At 42.5% G+C, this 26,676-nt stretch overlaps 1 pseudogene; it reads right to left on the reverse strand.

Annotated features, from left to right (window-relative positions):
* The window catches only part of LOC149203057 (3-phosphoinositide-dependent protein kinase 1-like), a 31,028-nt pseudogene extending 4,583 nt beyond the window's left edge, over window positions 1-26,445 (reverse strand).
* Window positions 26,446-26,676: the final 231 nt, after the last annotated feature.

Consider the following 26,676-nt stretch of genomic DNA (forward strand, 5'->3'; position numbering starts at 1 on the left):
TGAAGTCTTGGGATTGATGAAATATTGAATGCTGTAAAATGCGCAGTGAGATCTTGCACTAAAGACTGATAGTGCTTTAAATGACTAGACAGGCAGTGTATGGTGTTACGTACCTGTTTGACGACAATCTCGGAATCTCCAAAGACTTGAAGATATTTGACGTTGCAGCCGATTGCTTTGTATAGGCCTTGCACCAAGGCTTCGTATTCCGCTGTGTTGTTCATGCAATCGAACTCCAGCCTGCATGTGAGCATGGTCTTATTTCCATCGGGGCTAATCAAGACGCATCCTACTCCCGCTCCCTCATTGGACTTAGAGCCATCAAAATATAATTTCCAAAATAAAGAAGTATTTACAAGGTTATCTAAGAAACTAACACATTTTGAATCATCAGTCTGGGAAAAGTTTTCTACTTGGGACACGACTGAATTTTCTAAATATGGTGATATGTGAGCATTGAAATTTCCAAGGAAAGAGTCTATCGAGTAGTTGCCTATGATGCTGTTGTTGTATGCTATGGCTTCGTTCTCTCCCTCCAAATCCGTCACTATGTACTTTTGGTGCAGTTCTCGTTCAACCTTTATTTGATTTGGCTTCCCATTGAAGGGTAACCACATGTGTGACCAGTCAGTCGAAAAATATCCGTGGAGCTTCTCGGACCAATCCCTGCTAAGAATTAGACCATAAAATTCAGGGATGTCAGCAACTAGAATATCGATGACCTGGCATACCTTGGGGTTGGACGACAGTCTTATGTTCACTTGATTAAGTTTGCTTATCACTTCGACTTGTGATCGATCAAGTTGAACTATGCGCACTGCGGATTTTTGCGGTTGAACATTAAGTTTGGCACATATTGACTTGGGTAAAATATTGGTTGAAGCACCAGAATCAACCAAGCAGTTATGCATGTTTCTGTTAAAGATCTCATAAGTGAGGAGGAAAGGAGGAGTGTGAGATCTAGACCTCCCTCCAATCAAAGTGATGTCATTTGGATCGATTTTATTGATCGCGTTGATTGGGGGTCTTCCTATATTATGGGAAGCTATAGCTGTAGGTAGAGGTGCAGTAGGTACGGCGTGTAACTCTTTCATCATGATCTTCTGTTGGTGTTTCAATTTGCTCAACTCGTACAGGGTGATATTAGCCCTAGTCTTCTTCATGTCGTCGATGATGTTATACTCCATTTCATCCGACACTATTAGTGTCTTTGATGGAGGCAATTGCTCTGATTGGACTGGACTAAATGAGGTCGCTTTAGAGGTTGTCTTCTTTGTTGCGACCTTTTCTTTCGCTGGAGGGCTTGCGCCCTTCTGTTTTGGGGTAGTCTGGGGAGGATCAAGTTGGTTTCTGCTTCGTGTGCTAATAGGAAGTGCTTCTTGATCTTCCTCTTGTGGGAGGATGAAATCCCACATTCCTTGCAGTTCCACTACTTCTTCGTCGTCGGTCTGCGTTTCGATGGTGCTCTCTTCTTCTTCTTCTTCAGATTCCACATTTGAGACCACGTTGGGTGGCTTCGTCTCCATAGGGGAATTTCTTTTGAAATTCCTAAAAGGCTTTCTTGGGGACGATTTTGCTACTTGCTTTCTTATGTCAATCATCTCATTAGACATGGCTTTCAAGACTTTTTGTAATCCTTCCATGTCGAAAGGATCCTTCGTTTGCTTCTTCTTGGTTTCTTCTTTGAAAGAGATTTTCTTAGATTTACGCTCTTCGATTGTAGATCTCTTTTCTAGGGCTACTACGCGTCTTTCGACTGCCAATGCCTCAGCCAAGTTTTCGAATAAGGTTGTCTTGCTTGCCCTATCTACGAAGATGGCCAAGTTTGAAGGTAAGGCCGTGATGTACCATTCGTATCTTACTTCCTCGCTGGGCTGGGAAGCAGCGGAGATTTTATTGAGGATCTTGTTGAACCGTAAGTTAAAATCTTTAATGGGTTCCCTAGCCTCAGCTTTAATATTGGACAGATCGTTGATCAGTGTCGCTGTCGATCTATCATCGCCGAATTTGGTGAGAAATTGATTTTGAAAAATATCCCAGCTGGTGATAGATCCGGAGGGTAGCGAAAAGTACCATGACCCGGTTGTCCCTTGCATCGTATAGGGGAAGAGTCGGACCACGGCATCTTCGTTGGTGACCCCGTTGAGATTAACGGAAAGCATGAAATTATTGATATGTTCTTCAGCTAGCATTCCAGTTTCTGGATTGAACTTTGGTAACCACTTCTCAGGATGGGCAGGTATTGGACTCAGGGGTGGAGGCATTAAAACCGCCCCAGGGTTGTTCCATGGAGATTGTGCCATCGCTGAGTTGCTGGTTAATAAAAGTGTAGAAGATGATCTTCGAGGTTGAGAAGATAGAGATGTTACGATTTTTGACGATTGTGGAGGAAGGGTTGCGGAAGCTGGATGAGTGATTTGAGGTGGAGATGTGGGTGGTTGACTTCGCGGAGAGGGAGTTGAAATGGACGAGGTGGATGAAAGAGTCTCTCTGGCAGACTCTTGAAGTGCTTTCCTTGCTCTTTTCCTAGTGGGGAGAGGGATTTCAGTTGGCTGAATGCCGAACTTTTCACTCTTCAATCGAGTCAGGGGATGAGCAGGGTTGTATTGCGAAGTCAAGCTGCCTTTAGATTTATCAGATTTCTGGTTAAAAATAGAGAATCCCTGGAGTTTACGGATCAAGGTTTGAACTTCAGGGGGATAGACAATAAGTTGTTCTGATATATCGGGATGTATAGCAGCGGTGGATGTCCGAGCGACTTCCAGTTCCGAGTTTAGTCGTACCGGGGAAGTCAGGGAAGTTGGTGAGGGTGACTTGCTCTTAGAATGGTATTTGGATTTTGAATTATGCGCCATTCATAGCTCGGCCCTCCTTCTAGCACCAGAAATGTTGAGGGCCCCGAAGTCGGGTCAACAACAAGGGGGATACCCACCCGGTCCGGAACCTGGTTGGCGGCTCCTTGCCCGTTTGGAGTAGCGGGTCCGACTGGGGGTAATGGGACCAGTTTCCCAATGTGATGGGTGTGTGTGTGTGCATAGAGTCTGATGATATTAATCTAGAGGTTTTTCTAAACTAGTCTTGATTTTAACTGCTAAACTAACTCTATGCTAATGTAATCTAATGAAGAGAAATACATCTGATCTATGCTAACCCGGGGTGTTTTTCTTTTGTTTATGCGATCTAGAAAGATTTCTAACAGTAGCTGGTAATAAAGATCATTCAACTGATATCAGAATATAAACCAATAAAGATAAACCGTTCTGCATAAGAAGTTAGGCAGAGTAGTTGTGAAAAGCATATCGCATAATCAGTTTTCTATATGTTAAGCATGATTAAATGATCCCACCGTACAGAAGTGCCAAATGGTAATGCAGACATTCATACAATAACATATAAATAACTCAGCTACATATCGCTTTAGGGATACTAGCAGAATTTAGTCAAGAGATAAAAGTACCATTTATGACTAATTTCACCAATAAACTTCAAGTAATAATGATTTATTTCTACTTGTTCTAACATCTGCTAAGAGTACAGAAGTGCAACATCAGTAACAGATATTAAAATGCAAACATAAATAAATCTTGATCCATCTATTCATCAAAAACCTCCTCTGAGGGTGCAGAAGTGCATGTTCTGAGGATAAGTTTTTTGACAGATTTCCGGACCCTTCTCCAAAAACCATGAGAAGGGTTAAATACTACTAGCTAATTGATATTAATTACACGAATCTAGGGAATCGGCTTCAAATGACCACCCTTTACTAAAAGCAAATTTATTTCTAAAACTTTAAATCTAATTTCTGACCATTTCTGTATATTCTCTTTAGTGCTGTCAATAGCGCAACGTTTTCCTGGGAAGAGTCGGCTGACTACCTTCTTCTTTTGGTCGGGAGATAAAAGTGGAAATAATAGGAGCTGGCACTTCCTTCTGACAGACCGGAAGATATTTTTGAAAACCTTTCTCTAGCTGGGTGTATTCGCCGCGTGTATACTTAGCACAACCCAGGTTCTTCTCGAACTGATTTTGCTGTTGCTGTTTTGGTTTCCGGTTGTGAGAATGACTGAGTGGGTTAGGAGTCGTGTTGTATGGACATCCCCCTGTTTTAAGAATTGTTTCCGTTCTTTGTTCTAGGTTTTCCTGAAGCGTCTTCCTTCTCATGCGCTTCTTTCTCTGCTTTACCAAGTCTGAGCTTCAGGATCTTTTCTGAACACGCTGCTTTTGTGCGCCTTTGACTCTGAGTCCTGGATAGTCTAATTTCATCAGTGCCGGTTGTCTAATAGTCTGGAATCCGCGGTCCTGCTGCATGTGGCATTCATTTGCAGAGGCATCTTCTCTCTGCTGTTTGATTGGCGCTTTCCCCTTTCTCTCAAATGTTTCCTGCATATAGATTTATATCAGTTGCGTGTCTTGCAGTCTACGCAAAGAAGAAGGGAAATGAAAAGATTGACATGAAAGCATTAAACTCTAATGAATGCGTAATCCTGACATGCATCATGACTTGACTCTTCGATAAATGCGATGCAATCATTCCTTGATACTCAAGCATGAAGTCATTAAATTCCTTCAAGGCGCGCACTTAATCTTGGGTTTGTCGTGTGATAAGTCTTTTCAGATCACAGATCGCAAAACGCTGCCATCGCAGATCGCAAATCGCAGATATCGCATATCGCAAATCGCAGATATCGCAGATCGCAAATCGCAGATATCGCATATCGCAAATCGCAGATATCGCAGATCGCAAATCGCTGTCATCGCAAATCGCAAATCGCTGCCATCGCAAATTTTGCTTAATGGTTATGCCGTATAGCGTGATGCTTGCGATTTGCGATTTCGCATATCGGCGGTCGGCGGTTTTCAAAGGTCTTCTTTTAAAGGGGCGCGTGTGATGTATGCGATGCGATGAACTTCGCATCGCTCATTCGCGGTCTTGCTTTTCGTGCTCGAGCAATGCTTCGGCCTTTCTTTGCGATGCGATTTAAGCCTTAGGGAGAGAAATATAAAAACTTTAGAAAAATATTTTTTGGGGATTTTTGTTCAGGGTCCCCTCTTTGCTTGACGTTATTGCTAATGTCAAGTGAAGAAGGGGGGTTGTTGGTGACCACAACAGGCCAGAACAAAGCGGAGAAGCTAAGAGGAATGAGTCTTCAACGCATAAGTCATGACGGAACTACAGAGGACTCCCGAGCCTACTCAGTGGAGCAGCATGTGCAACAAATGTCAGTGAGGTGCTAACTATGATGCCCATGTAAAGGATGGCTCTACCATCGTGTCATGATTTAAAGAATCGGTGAGTGAAGATGGCTTATGAACCATAACACGATGGGATCGACCCTATGGTAGATGTATCGGAAAATGGAGGCTAGTATGCATAATGCAATGGAAAAATGGTGCCCCTAACCTATATGCCAGTGAGAAAACAATACCTGCCATGACGGGTCAGCAGTCATGGAACCGTCTCGAAACTGAAAAACGTCCAAAATGTCCTGAAAAACAAACCATTCTCGACACTCCAAGCTCCCAAGTTAAAAGTCACATGAGGCCAAACAAAATAAAATTTTGAAAAATTTTTGCATTTTCAAAACTTATGAAAATCATTTTGGACTCACCATTTTTACCATTTGAGTTTGAGAGCAAAGGATTTGGAGCAAAAGGAGCAAACTTCCCACAACCAAATTCAACCGTTCAAATTCGTCAAAGACCTCCAGGTAACTCTTATACTTAGCTTGCAATTGATTTGACAGGTTTTAAGATTTTTGATTGATGTTTCACCGTTGAACTTTTGTCAAAAATTTCCCCACGGCATATACACGGGTTGGTAATATTGAACCCGCATACACGCGGGCCCTATACGCGACTGTGTGCACAGGGACCCGCGTATACGCCAAGAACCATTTTTAAACAAAAACTAACGGTTTTAAATCGATTTTTTCTCAGGCTGCCTGTCACGTGGCGTGAAAGAGAGCACACAACAGTAGATAATGAAGTTATGAACAATCTTGAAGCATTAGATGCCCTACGGGGATGCGGTTTGCTTAAGTTTTTCAAACTGCCAAATATGAAAGCGAACACGCGTCTACTTGAGATGCTCATTGATTATTGGGACATCGAGGAGGAAGCTTTTAAGATCGATCAGATGCCGCTCGGTGTAGAAGTGGAGGATATCTATTTTATCACAGGCCTTTCCCGAAGGGGAGAGGTAGTACATTCCCGGGGCAGGACACGGAGTAGCCTCACGACAGAGGACTATGTACAGATATACTGCCTGAGACATCCCAAGAAGGTTTAGAGCCAGATTTCCATCACACGTGTGGCGAGTTTGTCACTTAGGATAATCTTGTTCACCATAGCTCGAGTGAACGGATCATCCTCTCTGCATCAGGCGTCACGGGTCATCATGAGCGTGGCAGTTGACTGTCTCACTACTGTGTTCGACTAGTGTACTCCTCTCCTGGCCAACATGAAGAGCCAGCTCACTTCTATCAGGAGGGGATAGACCAAGAACTTTGGATATGGGACTATCTTGTGTACTTTCTTTTTCAAGAAGGTTCCCGCACTCCGCCCTAGGGTAGCAGTTTCCATCAGCACCCCACGCGATCCACGCATGGGCCGGTGAGCCGATCTGATGAAACGCCTAGGGGTGGGGAGGTCCCAAGGACTGCCTTCGACGATGATTTCTTCACCTGGTGGGATCAGCAGATCATTGCCGTGGATGACTACCCCTATGCTGGGCTGGATTTCCGAGGAGATCCTGATCTAGTGTTACCACCGAACGCAGCATGGGGCGAGATTGGTAAGAATTTTATGATTTTATGATTTTTTTTGGATTTTTCAAATATAATGATGCATTTTGAAAAATATTTTTGATGAGATTCAAATGACTGATATGATGATCATGTTCCAGGCATTGGGCTGGTACGACCAGATGGGTTTCCATGGCATGGACGGCGTGACCGAGGAGCCAAAGAGGTGGCTGCAGATACAGAACAGACTCTAAACAACGTCTAGCGACACTTGGCGAGGTTGAGCTGCCGAGTCCCGATGGCCGCCATAGAGGACCTTCCTGAGGATATGCAGTGTCATGTGGTTGGCATGCCACGTGACTGGGTTCGCACTTTTCGGCGTGTGGCCAATGCGATAGTTACATACTTAGACGCTCATCATGAGCCGAGGCATTAGATATGCCGGACATGATTATGGGCATTTAAGTCCCAAAATTTGTATATTTTTGGACACACATATGTACACTCAAGACACTTTACGATATATATATATATATATATATATATATATCTATATATATATATATATATATATATATATATATATATATATATATATATCTATATATATATATATATATATATCTATATATATATATATATATATCTATATATATATATATATATCTATATATATATATATATATATATATATCTATATATATATATATATATATCTATATATATATATATATATATCTATATATATATATATATATCTATATATATACAGTTTGACTTTTTGATGCTTGATTTTATTATGATGAATGATTGATGTGCCAATCTAATGCCTGATTAGCGATAGAATCAGCTAACCAATTATGAGATCTTGGAATATGCAAATAATTAATATAAGTAAATGATCTTTGCAACAACCTCACCCTTAAATACTGGCGATATAAAGATGGATCCCGTACCCGATAAATGTTATTTAATTGAGACACTATCAATTGAGCATCAAGATATACTACCAACGAGTCGATCCCATGAGAGATTACCTCGGATAATAAATTAATAACGGCAGTATACTCAGCCATATTGTTTGAATCGGGACCGATGTACATGCCTCTTGATGCCATCAATTGACCAGTTGGATAATAGAGTACCCAAGCTGTGGAAGCGAGATTCCGAGTGTGCTGACTAGCACCATCGGTGAACCCAAAATAGACCAAATCATCCATCAACACCTGCCACAGCAGACCAAAAAGTGTTGATATTAGAAAACTCTCAACGATATATGTACAAATATACATAAAGTACAAAGAAGCCATTGCCTGGCCAAAACTAAGCAAAGTACTTCTTTAAGTAGAGCCCATTTCGGGGCTCCGCCAGCTTGTTTCCCTCAAAATTGATTAACTCATACGACCCTTTTTATAAAACTCATTTAATAATGAAAGGACCGTACCACATAGGCTTAAATTTGCCTGCCACCAAGGTGTCTTTATCTTGGTCATAGTTTAGGACAAGGTCACCTTCAGAAAAGACTCGAGGACAGACAGATTTATCATACTGCATTTTAACCCTTTTCTTATGAGCCTCATTCATCGTGGCAGCATCTCGACGCTGCTCATCGAAATTTTCCAAGTGAAGTAGGTGCTCTTCGAGACTCGAAGTCTCTAGAAGGAGCTCAACAGCCAATTTAAGAGATGGAATTTCACATTCAACCGGAAAGATAGATTCCATCCCATAAACCAACTGAAAAGGTGTAAAACCAGTAGCCGTTTTCACAGAGGTTCGGTATGCCCAAAGAGCTGAATACAACATAACGTGCCAATTGGACCAATTTTTATCGATTTTCCGTTGGAGTATCGTCTTAAGAGTTTTATTGACTGCCTCGACCTGTCCATTGGCCTGAGGATAATAAGGAGACAAATGCTCTTGGCAGAAACCCAATTTGAGAGCCAATTCGGACATCAGTTGATTCTGAAAATGACTGCCATGGTCAGTGACAATCTCTCTCGGGATACCGAATCTTGAGATAACCTGATTGAAAAGAAACAATACTATCGTGTCACTGTCATTCTTATATGTAGGCATGGCCTCAACCCACTTCGTAATGTAGTCTACAGCCACGATAATGTACATGTGATTCGTCGCTGAAGGCGGATTACAAGTCGTAAAATCAATACCCCACTTAGTAAAGGGACTGACAATGACAACGGGAAAATGAGAAGTTGGATGCGCGCGCATTTTCCGAGTAAAAATTTGACACGGGTGACAGCGTTTGACCACTTCCACACAGTCTTTAAAGAGTGAAGGCCAAAAATAGCCAGCACGTAAGATGCGCTGGGTTGTAGCAAGCCCTGATAGATGACCACCACAAGCTCCACTGTGGTAGTCATTGAGCACTGACTCTGCTTCCTCTAAGGTTAAATAGTGCCAAAGGATTGAATCAACCCCTCGACGATATAGTGTGTCACCACTGATAACATAGTTTTTAGCCAGGTGACGTAATTTTCGACGTTCATCCTTGGAGAAAGTAGAGGGAAACTTCGAAGTCTGGAGATAGACAATGATATCTCCATACCAAGGGTCGAGTGAAGAGATGAGGAATAAATGTTCATCGGGAAAACTTTCCTCATAAACAGTATCCTCTCCACATGGTAGCTCAGAAATTAGCTCCGCGAAAACCATGGATTTCTTAGACTTGGCAGACAAGAACTCGAGATCAAATTCTTGAAAAATGACTATCCATCGATTATATTTGCCCCCAATCACTCGCCTACTGAGGAAAAATTGAAATGGATTGACTTCCGCTAAGACAAAAGTTTTGCGTAGCATGATATAATGACGGAGCCTCTGGACAACATGGACAGCTGCCAAGGCCAACTTCTCAACCGGAGAATAGCAAAGTTTAGGACCTATTAAACCTCGGCTCAAATAATAAATCACATGCTCGGCGAGAGCATCGTCTGCCTGAACGAGAACCATACCAATGGTTGATTCTGCTGCAGCGAGATATAAAAGGAAGTCTCTACCATAATCCGTGGACTCAAAAGCGGGGCAGAGACTAATGCCTTTTTCAAAGCATCAAACGACCACTGCGCAAAGTCGTCCCACACAAATGGAACTCCTTTCCGTAGCAAATGCATGAACCCTTTAGTGATCTCGGCATAGTTTGCTATAAACCATCTTAAGAAATTAGCCTTCCCTTGAAGACTTTGAAGTTGTCGAATTGAGGACGGGGAAGGCAACTGAACTATCGCCTCAACCTTGAAGGGATCAACCCGAATCCATTCATTGGACACGATGAACCCTAACAACCGACCGGACGTAACCGCGAAAACGCACTTGTTGGGATTCAACCGGATTTTATAAAAACGACATCGCTCGAAAACCAATCGAAGATGACTAGGGTGATCAGTTCTCTTTCAAGAACGAGCAGTGAGATCATCCAAGTATGCCTCGATGACATGTTTGATGTCGTGGAAAGTGTTAGGGTCCCACCCTAACCCCCTTATTTATGTCATGGGATCACGTCATAGTCAAGAGTCAATAAAGCCCATATTAATAATTGTAAGTGGTTAACCCGCAATTAATGACGGGACCACAGTTAGTTGCAAATGGGCGGAAGTATTAGTTAGAGGGTAAATGGACGGTAGTATTAGATAGATGGTATTAATAAAATCCACGATATTGGCTCGTGGTATTGCATGTATTAGTCATATATAAAGGATAGAGACTCCCTGCGAGGAGGAGTGTGTCTTGTTTTGTAATCGAGCTCTGCTCTATTGGAGGTTGCCCCCTCGAAGAGGCCTGTGAACATTTCTCTCTGGATAATAAAATCATTGCTATTCTGTGCTCTGGGTATATTTTCTTCGCATATTTTGTGTTCTTGGTATCTTTTCTTCGCAAATTCTCTGTTTGGGTATCTCTTTGCAGGTTAAGAGCATAACAAGTGGTATCAGAGCACTTTCCAGGGCCCGGTGGGATCTCCAAATTTTAGCAAAATTTTTTAGGCTAGAGACGTGTTCCGGCGTCTTTAAACCACGGGATCTGTCGTTAAGCGCATAAACCTGTGGATTTGGGGAGGCATGCACGCAGGAAATACAAGAGGTGGTCACGTCTGTTGGACTCCCTTGTAACCCCTGTGGGTACCCCTTTGAGTAGTAGCGCATTAGACAGAACCGCGCACGGACTGTCTTCCACGTACCCTCTGGGTATATAGGAATCCCCCTAGCTCCCTTGAAACCTCGCCATAGATAAACCTTCGGCCGTCTTGTTGCTACAGTACACCGAGAACAACACTCGGAGAGATTACTCGCCCGTACGATAGGGTAGTCGGGTTGTACGGCTAAGGGTACGGTCGATCCTCCTTAGTTAGAGCCCTGAAACATTGGGCCGAGTACTACTGTCAGACCCTTATGTATATTGCGATCTGTAGCACCTGACACTCCTCAAGACCATAGTTCCCTTTTCTATCAGGGGATCACACATCATCTATTCCAGATCAGCGTGTGCAAAGAAGTGCCGCAGCAGCAGACATCAGTCCCGCCACTCCATTAGATCAGCAGCAGCAGTTGTTCCACCATTCAGATCTCCCAGATCTGATAGCAGCAGTTGTTCCACCAGTCAGATCTCCCAGATTAGCCAGATCGGAGTAGTTGGAAAGGGTTCCTGTACCTGGATATAATTTTCGCAGGACTTATGGTGGCATTGACATTTTGAGGGTTTGGCGACTGCAGTATTGATTAGAAAGGAGTAAAACTCCGTTAGGAGTTTTCCAAAAAAAAAAAAATCTTCCAGGGCGCTTATTGGTGACCTATCCCATCAGAATCAGGACGACGAGCTGAGCAAGGTGGTACCATTCAATTCTTGGCAAAAAAAAAAAAAAAAAAAAATTCGGCGGTCCCAAATTTTAGTCAGACGGGTGTATGGTAGAAACTCGCGCTCAAGCAATGGCCAATGAAAGGGCTCAAGCAATGGCCAATGAAAGGATAGAAAAAATAGAAGAAGAGGTGCACTCCCTCCACTCTGTGGTGGAAAGGGTCGAAAAACATCTTAAAGGATTAGAGTGCCTAATACAGGACAAGGGCAAGGAGCCAGCCCACGAGGAGGCGTATAAGGGTCATGAATACCATGAGGGAGAGTCTAGCCACTCTCCTCACGTCTGGCACACCCATCCACCACCCAATCAGAGACCTCCCAAGTTGGATATGCAGAAATTTGACGGTTCTCACACGTCCACATGGCTAGCACAAATGGAGCAGTATTTTCAATTGAATCATATCAGAGATGAGGGGACTAAGCTTATGGTGGGCACCATGTACTTGGACAGTGAACGATGGCAATGGAAGGAATGGTATCAGCGTTGCAATGGAGAATTTCAGAATTGGGGCCAATTTACCAAAGCTCTTCGAAATCGCTTTGAACAGGAAGACTCTTTTTTGGGGCGTCTCACTAAGCTCCGACAGACGGGTACAGTGGATGAATATATTACCACTTTTGAAGCCTTAGCCTTCCGCACTAAGGGTCTCACAGATGAATTCTACATGGAATGCTTTATCAGCGGTCTTAAAGAAGCCATCAAAGCTCAGGTTCTACTCCACCACCCCCCCACATGGAACGAGGCTTGCCAGGTAGCCCGTAAGGTGGAAAGGGCATTAGCAGCTCAATCCAGCCGCCCCAACTTTACTGCTAAAGGTCGTCCCTCACAGGCTCCCAATATGACCCAAACACTTAAGGTTCAAAAGGTGTCACCTGCAGAAATGGCCGAAAGAAGGAAGCAAGGACTATGTTACTACTGTGATGAAAAATATTCCCCGGGTCATAAATGCAAAGAGCACAAGTTTTTTCAAATAGATGCCACTGACTACAGCTCCACCGAGGAAGATCCACCACTTGGGGAACCAGAGGCGACCGAAGAAGATAACCAACAGGAGATGGTATCTGATGAACCCATGATTTCGCTACATGCATTGGCAGGAATTTCTTCACCTCAAACTCTCAAAATCAGGGGTTTTATTAAACATCGGCCAGTAATAGTTTTGATTGATAGTGGAAGTACCCATAATTTCATCCACCAAAAGATCGCTGAAGCAGCACATTGTTATGTCCGAGCAGTTTCTAACTTCCAAGTCCAGATTGCAGATGGAGGCACAATGAAATGTGAAGGTCGCTGTGAAAATGTCAAACTTCAAATGGGGGATTATCAATTGAAAACCCACATGTTTGCAATACACATGGGGGGTTGCGACATTGTCCTAGGTGCGGAATGGCTCCGCACTCTTGGGCCAATCACAATGGATTTCCAGGAGTTATATATGAGTTTTAAGCAGAACGACTACACACATACCCTCCGTGGGCTACAAGCGGGAGCCCCTTCTATCATAAGCTCGCATCGAATGGAAAAATTGTTAAAAAAGGGCCATCATGGAGTAGTAGCTCAATTTAATGCCATCCAGGTAGTAGATACCATGTCTTCGCCAATTCATCCTGAGATGCAACAGATTTTGAATAAACATCGGACGGTCTTTGACAAACCTCATGAACTTCCACCCTCGCGAGGAGAACATGATCATAGCATCACATTGGTCCCAGGGGCCCAACCCCCAAATGTGCGGCCATACAGACATCCATTCACCCAAAAGAATGAAATAGAAAAAATCATCAAGGAATTGTTGGAAGCAGGTGTCATTCGTCCTAGTATTAGTCCTTACTCATCTCCAGTCGTCATGGTCCTCAAGAAAGATGGGGAGTGGCGGATGTGTCTAGACTTCAGGGCCCTCAATAAGTTAACAGTCAAAGATAAATTTCCCATCCCAGTGGTTGACGATTTGCTGGATGAACTCAATGGGGCTCAATTCTTCACTAAATTGGATCTTCGCTCAGGCTACCACCAAATTCGCATGAAGGAAGTTGACATTCCCAAGACAGCTTTCAGAACTCATGAAGGCCATTATGAGTTCTTGGTCATGCCATTTGGCCTCTGTAATGCCCCCTCTACTTTTCAGAGCCTTATGAATCACCTCCTCGGACCATATCTCAGAAAATTTGTCCTGGTCTTCTTCGATGACATCCTCATCTATAGTGGCACTTGGGCGGCACATCTTAAGCATGTAGATATCCTCTTGCAACTGCTCGACAGGCATAAACTATTTGTCAAAATGTCTAAGTGTGCATTTGGCATGGAAGAAGTTGAGTATTTAGGCCACATTGTGGGCCGTGAAGGTGTCAAGGTTGATCCCAAAAAGATCCAGGCAATGCAAGAATGGCCTCAACCTAAGACCTTGAAAAGCTTGAGAGGATTTTTGGGTCTCACAGGCTATTATCGTAAATTTGTCCGCAACTATGGCTGCATAGCGAAGCCCCTGACGCAACTTCTCAAGAAAAATTCCTTCTTCTGGAATGCAGAAGCACAACAGGCATTTACCGCTCTCAAAACAGCCATGTGTTCCACTCCGGTCTTAGCCCTACCGGACTTCACCAAAACATTTGTCATTGAATCTGATGCTTCGGGAACAGGTATTGGAGCAGTCTTAATGCAAGAAGGGCGACCATTGGCCTTCACCAGCCAACAACTAAGTGGGAAGAACTTGGGCCAATCTACCTATGAGAAGGAAATGATGGCCATCTTACATGCAGTTGAGATCTGGCGACCCTACTTGTTGGGGCGACGTTTCCAAATCCACACAGATCATCACAGTCTTAAATATTTTTTGGAGCAACGCCTATCTTCCCCCCAACAAAATAAATGGTTAGCCAAAATGCTGGGTTATGATTATGAGATCATTTACAAGAAAGGGAAAGACAACAGGGTAGCAGATGCATTGTCACGCCAATTTGAGGAGGAAAGTACTCTGCTCGCAATATCCCTCCCCATTTTAGACTGGATTGAAGAGGCTCGCGGGGAATGGTTTTCACATCCTGAGCTCTCCCAACTCATTTCTCAATTACAGGCAGATCCTAATTCCAGCAAGGGCTACTCGTGGCATAATGATATTCTTCGCTACAAGGACAGAGTCGTCATATCACCAACATCCACCCTCAAAAGTCGCATTTTGGCAGAATTGCACTCCTCTCCCATTGCAGGACATTCGGGCTTTCAGAAGACATACGCTTGCACCAGAAGATCATTTTTTTGGACCGGCATGAAACAGGACATCCTTACTTTTGTAGCAGAATGTGACGTCTGTCAACGCCACAAGGGGGAAACCATCAACACACCAGGCACATTACAACCATTGCCCATTCCAGCGTCAATTTGGATGGAGGTCTCCATGGATTTCATTACAGGTCTTCCAAAGTCTGGGAACAAATCAGTCATCATGGTGGTTGTGGACCGACTATCGAAGTATGCTCATTTCTGCGCTCTACCCCAACCATTCACACCTACTTTGGTTGCTCAAACTTTCATGGATCAAATCTTCAAATTGCATGGCATGCCCACTTCGATTGTGTCCGACCGCGACCCAATCTTCACCAGTAATTTTTGGCAGGAGCTCTTCAGAATACAAGGCACTCAACTCAAACTCAGTACTTCATATCATCCGCAAACAGATGGTCAAACCGAAGCCGTCAACAAATGCCTAGAAACCTACCTTAGGTGTTTCACTTCAGAAAAACAACACCTTTGGGCACAGTGGTTACCTCTGGCGGAATGGTGGTATAACACCAACTATCATGCCACCACCAAAATGACTCCCTATGAAGCAGTCTATGGACAACTTCCGCCGTCCCCTACTTCTTATCTCACGGGGTGCTCCAAAGTACAAGCAGTGGATCAACTCTTACAACACCGTGCAACCATGCTGGCCCACTTGCGCGAGAATCTTCATCAAGCTCAGAACCGTATGAAGCAACAGGCTGACCAACATCGCTCAGAGCGCCAATTTCAAGAAGGGGATCAGGTCTTTTTGAAGCTGCAACCATATAAGCAAACATCACTCAAAGACAAGGGCTGTCAAAAGCTCTCTCCAAAATTCTACGGACCATATCAAGTACTTCAGCGCATTGGAGAAGTGGCTTACAAGCTGGCTTTGCCACCTACAGCAAAAATCCACCCAGTTTTCCATGTATCGTGCCTCAAGAAAGTGATTGGGAACAATTGCAGAGTTCAAACCAGTCTACCTGAATTGGATGAAGAAGGATCAATCTGGCTTCAACCTGAACAGGTTCTAGACACACGAGACAAGCACCTGCGTGGCCGCGTGATTACGGAGGTCCTAATCAAATGGAAAGACACCTCGCCGGAAGATGCAACTTGGGAACCAGCCGCTATTCTTCAGCAGTTTCCACAGCTTCAGCCTTGAGGACAAGGCTAGTCTTAAGGGGGAGGGCATGTTAGGGTCCCACCCTAACCCCCTTATTTATGTCATGGGATCACGTCATAGTCAAGAGTCAATAAAGCCCATATTAATAATTGTAAGTGGTTCACCCGCAATTAATGACGGGACCACAGTTAGTTGCAAATGGGCAGAAGTATTAGTTAGATGGTAAATGGGCGGTAGTATTAGATAGATGGTATTAATAAAATCCACGATATTGGCTCGTGGTATTGCATGTATTAGTCATATATAAAGGATAGAGACTCCCTGCGAGGAGGAGTGTGTCTTGTTTTGTAATCGAGCTCTGCTCTATTGGAGGTTGCCCCCTCGAAGAGGCCTGTGAACATTTCTCTCTGGATAATAAAATCATTGCTATTCTGTGCTCTGGGTATATTTTCTTCGCATATTTTGTGTTCTCGGTATCTTTTCTTCGCAAATTCTCTGTTTGGGTATCGCTTTGCAGGTTAAGAGCATAACAGAAAGCATATGACATGGCCCGCTGAAAAGTGGCCCCAGCATTTTTAAGACCAAAAGGCATCTTTCTATATGAAAAGGTACCCCAAGGACATATAAAGGCTGTCTTATGTTGATCTTCAGGACGGATAGAAATTTGATTATAACCCGAAAAACCATCCATGAAGGAAAAAATCTCATTACCCGCACACTCATCGATAATCTGATCAATGAATGGCATGGGTTAATTATCTTTCGGACAAGCTTTGTTTAGGTCCCTAAAATCGATGCATACTCGTATTGTTCCTTGCTTTTATCCATAGGTACTGGATTAGAAACCCAATCAGTAAGAGGAACAGGGTATATGAAACCTGCCTTTAGCAGCTTCTCAACTTCAGCTTTGATAGCTGCTACTTTCCTAGGGTTAACCGGCTGAAGCCTTTGACGAACTAGTTTGGTGTTCTCATACGTCTTGATCTCATGTTGAACTATAGAAGGATCGATGCTAGGCATTTCCTCATAAGACCAAGCAAATACATCTCGAAATTCCTTAAATAGGTCGGTGTAAATTTGAATTTCTTCAGGGGAACACTCAATTTCGATGAAGAGATTCTAGATGACGTTAGGGTCCCTAGAGATGTTTATAGGTATCATTTTTGAAATTACCGACATATTACCTTCGGCACGAATGTGTGCTGGAGCCAAAGGATTTGACACCGTACAAACATCACTAGTAAAGAGCTCGGAGAATCTAGATTCTACTTCCTGCAATGGAGGAAGAAAGTATGAACGATGGTGTAATTCTTCCCAAGGTCGATCTATACCCATCATTGTTTCGAGGATTGCTTCTTTAGAAGGTAAAACTTTATTTAAGCAGTCCAAGGCAGAGGTAGAATCAAGGCTCCAAGCCGGGGCCACATCACCATCTAACTCCTCTTCGGAAAAAGGAGCAGGGTGGTTGTCTGCAAAGTCTACGATAGATTGATATCTAAGCTCAGCTGCAGATATAGGGAATGTCATTCCATTTACTTGTCCTTCAACTAATGTGGTCGTAGGTGAAGGCAAGGTCCAAGGGTCTGAAAGATAATGAGTTCGAAAGGACTCTTCTCGAGGGGACTCCTTAGATGATGAAATGACATTGATTTTAGCAAAAGGAGAGGGAAGATCAAAGGTACCAATCAATGAGGAATACATTCCCACTCCTAAATTCTCAATAGGCGAGCGAGGGTTATCCACTAAAGGAACAGTAGAGTCAAAGCTTGCTTGAGGATCGACTGGACAATAATCCATTTGATCAACCTTAACGATTTTCCCCTCATGAGGAAAGCAAATGACATGAAACAGAGTCGAAACAACGGCGTCCATTTCGTATACCCAGTTCCTTCCTAATAGGAGATTATAGTCTAGGTTAGCATCTATGACCTCTACTTCAATATTGACAACCTTCCCCCCAACACATATAGGAAGGGCCGGGATAATCCCATGCGGCTTATGAGAATTACCATCAAATGCAGTCAAGACTGTGGGTGAAGGAACAGCCAAAGGCGATCCAATAGCTTTCCAACATGACATCGACATGATGCACGTGGAAGCTCCTTCATCTATAACGGTATGAAAAATATTGATTTTCCAGTATGTAGACTTTATTTGGAAAGCCATATGATGAGGGAGTCGCTTTTTGACATTTAACATGTCAAAAGTGAGCACTAAAGAATTAGCTAGATCGACTGCTCCAATCACGGAAAGTAAAGCACTTCGCTGAGCTAGACACGACTGGAGAACCTCTAAAGCGGACATGGCGCATGGACTCTGAGCTAGATCCTCCACAATGGAGTAATTCTGGGTGGCCCTGGCATTAGGATTAACAGTCGCGCGTTTAGCGGAACCTTTCGGTATCCTTGGTATAGTCTCAACAGGGGGTCGCTGAATATGAAGGTCCGTATTTCCGGGAATAGTCTTGTCCTTGGAAGTTTCAGCTTCACCATAATCATGTGACCAAGTAGCCACATGGATGTTAGAACCCATCATGAAAACATTCAATGATTTTTCCCCTTCCTGGTTTCCCCCTGTGGAGGTTCCAGGGTTTGAACTCGCGCCAGCAAGAAGTTGCTGCCCTTGGGGAAACGGGTTAGTTAACACAACTTGAGAACTAGAAGTCCCTTGCTATCCTAACAAGCGCTGAGCATCTTCAATCTTAGGGCAGAGATGAGTTAAGTGGTCTCCACTGCACAACTTGCATGGAAACTTGACTTTCTTTCTCGACTCATTTCTACCACCACCAGCGTTGTTGCCGGATTTATTTGCATCAAGCTTCCCATCCTGGTTCTTTTTCTTACCTCTTCCTTTCTTTTTCCCATTGGAATTTTGATTTCCTTTGGGGTTATCAGATTAGATGGCATTAATTGAAGAAGTTTGGGAAGCCGGGGGATTAGACGATGTGACTTGGTTGTTAGAAGCAGTTTGTAAGGACAACTGCTACAATTGATTCAACAAGCTCAAGGTAGTTATGTCTACTGACCCAACGATACCATCCGCGTGGGGACCTGGATTCGACTTAGCTACATCAACCTTAGACCCAGGAGCATCTGGCAAGTATTTTTGTAGGATCCTAAACTGAGAGTAGATCAATTCTAATTGTTGGGCCCTAAAAATGGCTTGCTCCTCAGAATAGACTCCAGACATGGAGACATCCTTGGAGATCTCGGGTTGTAAAGATTTCAAAAACCACTTGAGACGGTACTCCGGAGGGATTTTGGCTTTAATGAGCCTCTTTCTCTGTCTCCATTCCTGAATATGGTCAGAAATGTGAGTTGCCTTATCCTGACGAAAAGTGGCCAGAAGTTCAGTTCCGGCATCATAACAGACAGGCAACTGGAAATGATTTAAGAAAATATTGGCTAAGTCAGCGAAAGATGTAAAGTTGCCCCCTGGAAACTCTATATACCATTTGGCCGCATTACCAGTCAAGGTGCGCTGAAAGATTCTCAACCTAATCGAGTCATCGATAAGGGAGTTAGATCAGCACCACAAATGGAATGTGGTTACATGGTCGCCTGGGTCTTCACCGCTCTTCCCTTCGAATTTTGGAATGTCTGAAGGGAGTTTGGTTGGGACCGGAGGCCAGGCCGGATTGTATTTGATTGGGTCATTTGTTAACTTAGTGATATCTGGCAAGTTCAACGTTGCCAGAGAGAGAAGCCTAGGAGGACTTTGGGGATTCCACCCAGACTGGGCAGAACTCCCAAAGTTATGAAAAGATTGTCCTCGATTTTGGGAGGCACCAGGCTACTCGAAGTAACCCGTAGAACTGGCTGAACCAAAAGGAAAGCCTTGCGATCCAGCAAAATTTGGAGTTTGACCAACTCCGGCCGCAAAACCTCCATAACCAACAAAGTTTCCTCCTAAAGGATTATAAGGGGTTGATAACCCCTGATAAGGATTCCAAGCCGAAGATAGGGGAGGAATACTTTGAAACGAACTAACCATGGAGTACGGCCTATTCCCTTGTTGGCCAATAAACGAATTCCCAGTTCCCGCGCCACTAACCCGAGGGTTATTCCAACCTTGGAAAGGATTGCTACTTTGTCCTACAGAAGAAAAAGGCATGGATCCTATCGTCGGGTTGGAATGTGGTATATGACCACTTCCGAAAGGAAAACCCTGGAATGAAGCCGATCCGCCCATCATGGACATAGTGGCACTAAATGGAACCGATGGAATACCCTGTGAGTGGGTGCCAAATGGGAAGAATCCAGTACCAAAAGCATTGGTTTGGGCATTTCCACTCGTGGACAAAATGGAGGTAGACCCAACTAAAGATGTGCTAGCAAAAGATCCAAACAAGGAAGCAGAGGAGATGGAAATCGTTCCTCCTCCTTGCACCAATGTTGGAGTTTGCATAGTCGTAGCACTTGTAGAAGCCATGCTTCCAGTAGTGGTCATCGATGGTAAGCGCGTAGCGTAACCTGGACTTGACGGTCTATGCATCGGAGTCCCAACGTATTGTAATACGTCTGGATGACTAGATGGTAGTGGAGAATTCGGAGCCGCTAACGACTCTGAGAGTTCTTCTACCTCTATGTTATTCTCTGCTTGAAAGAGAACTCGAGAAAGGACTGGAGTGTCCCTCTCTTGTTCAGAAGTGCCAGGCCTTGCTTGAACACTAATGCCCCCGAGAGGAGGATCAATCCCCGATGTGTCAACCGGCGTGGGACGAAACCCACCGGTAGTATTACCTCTGCGCCTTCTAGGAGAAGGCTCTAAACTTGGTGGTGAAAGACCACGAAGTCTTCGAGACCGTCTGGGAGATCGGTCAGCCACTTTGAATTTTTTGTTATGATCTAACTAAAGACTCAAAAAATTGAAAGCTAGGCCAACTAAGAGCACAAAGCACACACTATAAAGTCCCTAAAGATAACAGCCAGTCAAACAACTTCCAAGTATTTCCACTCCGGGTGATTAGAACCGGGCACCAAAATATATGAAAGTGAATTAAGGGGCCTTCCGAAGATAGTTTGGGATGATGAGGGCCTAGTCCTATCAGCGAAGGTATCAGAGGAAGTTACACTGACCTCCTAACAACAGCCTGCGCCGATGCAAGCCCCCAAGCTTCGCAAGGGTGCCCTCCAGTAGTATTGTCAAGAGTGATGCAACGTCGACCTCAGGTGCCACGGGATTCCCCTCCACAGCCACCTGTGTAGATCCCTAGGAGTAGCAACTATGGATACCAACTCGTCGCAGAAGCCAGGCAGAACAGTCGTGAGGTAAGTTCAGACAAGTAGGAGAGGGGGTATCTCTCTTCCATGTCTTCACAGACCCTCGTGCTTAACTCCCAGATCTGGAGCTTTCCTGGTCTTCCTAACGCTATTGGATTTTCTCTCGTTATTTAGACTCCTACGTTTGACATTTATATGGCCCTGGAGAGTTAACTCTCCACTCGCCTAATCCAAGGCCCTAAAATCCTAAACTTGTTGGTGTAACTGACTAAAAAAAAATGTTCTAGTGGATTTTAATTAGCGCTTGATTTTAAAATAGGTTGTGCTTTAAGTCACAAGGTAACGGAAGTGAAACTAGTGGTGTTTTTTGACACAAAAAAAAAATTAATAAAAATTTAACTACATGCACATGCACTTTTTCGTTTTTCGATGAAGAGCAATTTCTATAGGGTTCAGAGGAACTTCTAATAAAACAGAATTTTCTTTTCTTTTCATTAATTCACGCTTCACACTCACAAAATTTAACAACTCTATGTATGCCTAAAAAGGTATGCAAATCTATCCTAATGCAACAAATATATGCGGATGCAAGATTTAAAACTACTCTAAAAACAAAAAATGAAAGTTGCTTGCTTATCAATCTTTATCTTGCCACTTAAAATGTCTAGATGGAATATGAGATGCTACTATTCATTTCGTATAAACACTAAAAACAAGTTCTAAGACAAACATAAAGCACTTTCACTCACTAAAAGGAAACCAAATGAAAACCAAGTTCAAGAAAGCAAAACTAAGTTTTTCAAAAGATAAACCAAATGAAAACCAAGTTCAAGAAAGCAAAACTAAGTTTTTCAAAAGATTTTCTTCAAAAGCAACAACAAAAGAGTCTTTTCAAAAAATGCTCTCAACAACACTGAAACTTGTGATTGAATAATAGGCAATCAAACACTTTTGCAAGTTGACACCACACAATGGATGAAAACTCAACAACAATAAATGTGTTTAAAAGTGCTCTTAACAATCAAAAGCAGCAATGAAAGTTTTGGCAATGAAAACCAAAAAGATCAAAAAGACAAATTCCAAGAAAGTGTCAATCAACAACTTTTCATGAAACAAAGAAGTGGATGGTCACAAAAAGCGGTTTTTGTCAAGCAAACAGAAATTCACCAAAAGCAAGGTTAACACAAAGATTGAGATCAATCTTCCTACCCTGATGAATCAGAGCAGCCAAGATTCCTAGCAAGAAATCTTGCGTGCTTTAGCAAAAACGATGACGCTTGCAATCAACGAAAAACAAGACCAATACTTCTTATACTCAGAGAGAATTCAGAACAAGATGCTCACTGTAAAACAAATAACTGATACTGGAAAATGATTGTTTCAGACTAACTCAAACTACCAGACAGACCTTCAGAGACAAAAAGATTTACAAATCTTGAAAATTGCAAGATATACGCGACTGTACTTATGTACAGAATGCGTGTATACGCTACTGTAACTAAGGAAACCTGCGTATACGCAGGTTCACTTAAAGAAACATGCGTACATACGCCTCTGTAACTAAGAAAAACAGCGTATATAAAAGGTTTCAAGAAAAATAAAAAACAAACTGAAGAAACTGGCAAAACTTAAAGTTCAAAAACAGACCAAATAGCAACAACAAACAAACAGGAAGCTGAGCCCTGATTGGCTTGAAAAACACCCAAAATAGGAACAACAAGAGTGTTGTCCCCAGTGGAGTCGCCAATTCTGATGGAGGGAAATGTTCCCCTAGGGATTTTTGGGTTGAAACCCTAGCAGACTGAAAGTTGTCTATTCAAGGAAGCACACATTCACACAGCCATTATGCTATTATAAGCAAATTCTATTATAAAGGGTACGTACCTTAGGTCCTACGTTTGAGAAGGCCTTTAGGGTCCAAACCCTTCTTGGAGTTCCCTTCTTCTCTTTTGTCCTGCAAAACAACCAATTCAAAGAACACAACAGTATATGGACAAAACCTTATAAAGAAACCATCTTCATGTTATAAATAAAGGTAGTTAGTTATGAAATCCAAACAACCATTTACATATGAATTCTAAACATGGTTATCGTTAACATAAAGAAGATTCATTTCGAGAACCAAGACATGTGTTTCTTTTATTATAGACAAATAAAGTACATAAAAAGGAATATTTTCACCTGAATCACCTTCAATAGGCTCCAAGCAAAGCTTCCTTCCGGATCTATTCTAGCCTCAAGCCTTTAACAAACTCCTTCCATGACTCTCTCCATGATGTCATAAATGGTGGATGAACATCAACACACAAGGAAACAAAGGTTTCCTAGACAAATGGGGGAAGTGCAGAAGGCACAAGGGACTTCAGACCTGGTCAGGGGAAAAATCTCAGCATAATAACCTTTCTCTCTCTTCTCTCCTCCCTTAGGCCTTCCCTTTGAGGTCTTTTTATACCTCTCCCAAAGTAGTTTTTTAGTTGGGAGTTGGTTGGGAACAGTTGGGCCACGGGCACTAACAGGTGATCAGCAGGTAAAACCCACGATCTCTGCCTGAAAATAAGGAATTTTATATCTTTTTAAGTGTTTTAATACATATACGCGGGTTGGATATACACAAACCCGCGTATACACGCGTTTAACTCAGGGCAATGTCACGTATAAGGGATAAAACACTGTTTTTTAAATTTTAGGACCAGGTCTGGAAGGAGGGGTTGCCCTAGGCCATGAGTACAGCATCACAAACCATAAGAGTGAGATTTGGAGCTATAACAGATGTTATTCGACCGGGAGAGCATCGTCAGGATTATACTTAGGCAGCCATTTTTTCTGGATTTGCTAGGAGTGCATTTGGATTTACAACCAGGATAGCACCAGGATTTTTCCAAGGTTGAGTAGGTAGGTTGGCCATAACTTGTGTTGAGGATTGAGAAAATGGGAAGGTCGATCCAAAAGTAGGTATAGATGGTGAAGAAGTTACTACTGGGTTAGTACCGATAATTGTAGTACTAATGGGGGAAGTGGATATTTGAGAAGTAGTGGATTGAGTAGAAGTGGATGAAGGAACAGATAGTTGGAAAGGTGAAGTGATCTCGCTAGTATCTGATTTAGATATTGATGAAGTGATTTTCCTATGTTGTGGAGGGATAGGGAACTTGAAAGGAGTGACCCCAATTTTCTTACTTTGCAGTCTAATCAATACACCAGTTTGTTGTAATAAGGAGGTAACACTTTCTTCAGATAATTGGGGTCTCTCTGGCTTCTCAACAAAAATAGATATTTTTTCTAGTTTCTGTATCAAAGAATGAACTTCGGGAGATTCGGGAATATAATTTGGAGATGGTGGTTGCCTTACCACTTTAGGAGACGAGGGAGATGTTTCTACAACTTCAGATTTCTGGTCAAGGGATCCTGAATGAGATCTAGAAGGTATCGAAGTGGTGGAGGGGTTTCGACTCTTCTAAATGCTTTTTGAGTGGTATTTAGTTTTATATGCCATTCATAGCTAAAGGCCCTCCTTCTAGCGCTAAAATGTTGCAGCCTCAAAATTATGCTGTCGAAACATGGGGGATAACCACCCGGTCTGGACCTTAAGACAACTTCTTTTCCATTTAAAGTGGTGGCTCCACCTGGGGATAATGGGACCAGTTTCCCAATGTGGGTTTTAAGATGAGAGTGGGTGGCTCATGAGTCTTTTGCAATAAAATAATGATAATCTAATTAACGTATTCTGTTGATGCAATTTCTCTAACTTAACTTATTCTAATATAAACCCAGGTGTTCTTGTATGGTATGTGATCGATAAAGATATCCTTTTAACATGTGATAATAAAGTTTGAACACGATTAAATGGAGATGATAACGTAAAAGATAATTCCTTTAACCAAATAGTTAGTCAAAGAAATTTATAAAATATATCGTATGTTTAATGAGTTATATATGAAAGTCAAAACTTCAGTTATGGCATCATACAAAAGTGCAATTAATGCTTCATAGAAACAATAAATCTCACATATAATTCATGAAAATAAAGTTTTGCCACTAATTAGATGTAGAAAAAATTATGAATACACGATAATAGTACCAGATGTATGAAGTCTTGCTCATTTCACAAATGACATAGACCAACTTCTTCCTTCAAATTAAATTATCTCCCAAGAATAAAGAAGTGAATCAACAAAGGAAATTATTCTGATATCTAAAAGAAAAGATCACGTTCCATCATTTCACCAAAGCATTCACAAAATTACAATAATGCATTTTTTGCAAATGTTTTTGATAAAATTCTAGACCCTTCTCTAAATTCATGAGAAGGGTATAAATACTATTCTAGCTAAGTGTGCAAAAATAGATTATACAAAATTTTGAGGTTTCAAACAACCTTCCCCCTACATAGGTAACTAAATCTAAAAATAAACAAATATCAACTAATCAAAACTAAGAGGATGACTTGATGTCTGCCATCTTGTCTTTTAAATCGCATATCTCGATCATCGGTTGAATTTGAGGAGGCGGCTCGAAATGAGATTTGAGCTGTCTTGTAAATATTGCATCGGCAAGAGGTGGCAGCATCCTTTGAGTCGCATGAAGGGAACAGTTGAGGGTCATAATCTATCTATGTGGCTTGACCAGATACTGCCAATACGACTCCCACTTGGTCGTAGTCAGTTTTGTAATTGCATCTATTTGATTGCCTGCTTTTTCTTGCCAACTTTTACTCAAAGCAATTAAGTCAGGAATTTATTTCGTATTACCCTCCTTCATGAGATTGGTAGTGAACAGGGTATGATTTATTGCCTTAATGATGTTCTTTGATACTCCAGTTGCCCTCGCGACTACCAACTTGACCTGTTTTATCCTAGCATCCCAATCAGTGAAGAGAATGTCTTTGTGAGTTTCCTCAATCTCGAGTAGATTGGCCTTCTTTCCATCTTCTGATTCTTGCCATTCAATGAAATCATAGATTTTGGTGTTTAAATCATTAAACTCTATTCTCCAGTCAATGGCTTTGTCTGTGAGCTGGTCGCTAGTAATCAAGTAGGGAGTGACGTGTGACATCTTCTGGAAGAAATACTCTTGCTGCTTGACTAGAAGAGAATTTAGTTCTAGAGCCTCTTTAATGAATTCCTCAGTAGTGGGAACATCCTTGTACCTATCCATAGATTGTTGTAATTCTTGGAGCTGCATGTTTTTGGCCAATAAGTCGGCTTCATGGCTTATTTTCAAGACTTCCATGTCCTGCTGCAATTGTGCGCACTGCTCGGCTGCCTGCTTGTTTGTGCTTGCTTTTTTTTGTCTCGAGATCTTGTTCGAGCTACGCGATTCTTTCCTCGTTTTCCTTTAGCATAGTAGACACCTTAGTAGCCTTATCTATAGTGGCTGATGTGTATGCTCCTGTGAACTATGATAGTCTAGTCAAGTTCTTGGCTGGATTGAAAGGCATGTCCTTCCAAACAACGTCCATTA

This window comes from Pinus tabuliformis, chromosome 2_1 (genome assembly GCF_031772625.1).
Source record: "Pinus tabuliformis cultivar Carrire ecotype Pingquan chromosome 2_1, CPIR1, whole genome shotgun sequence".
Taxonomy (NCBI): Eukaryota; Viridiplantae; Streptophyta; class Pinopsida; order Pinales; family Pinaceae; genus Pinus; species Pinus tabuliformis.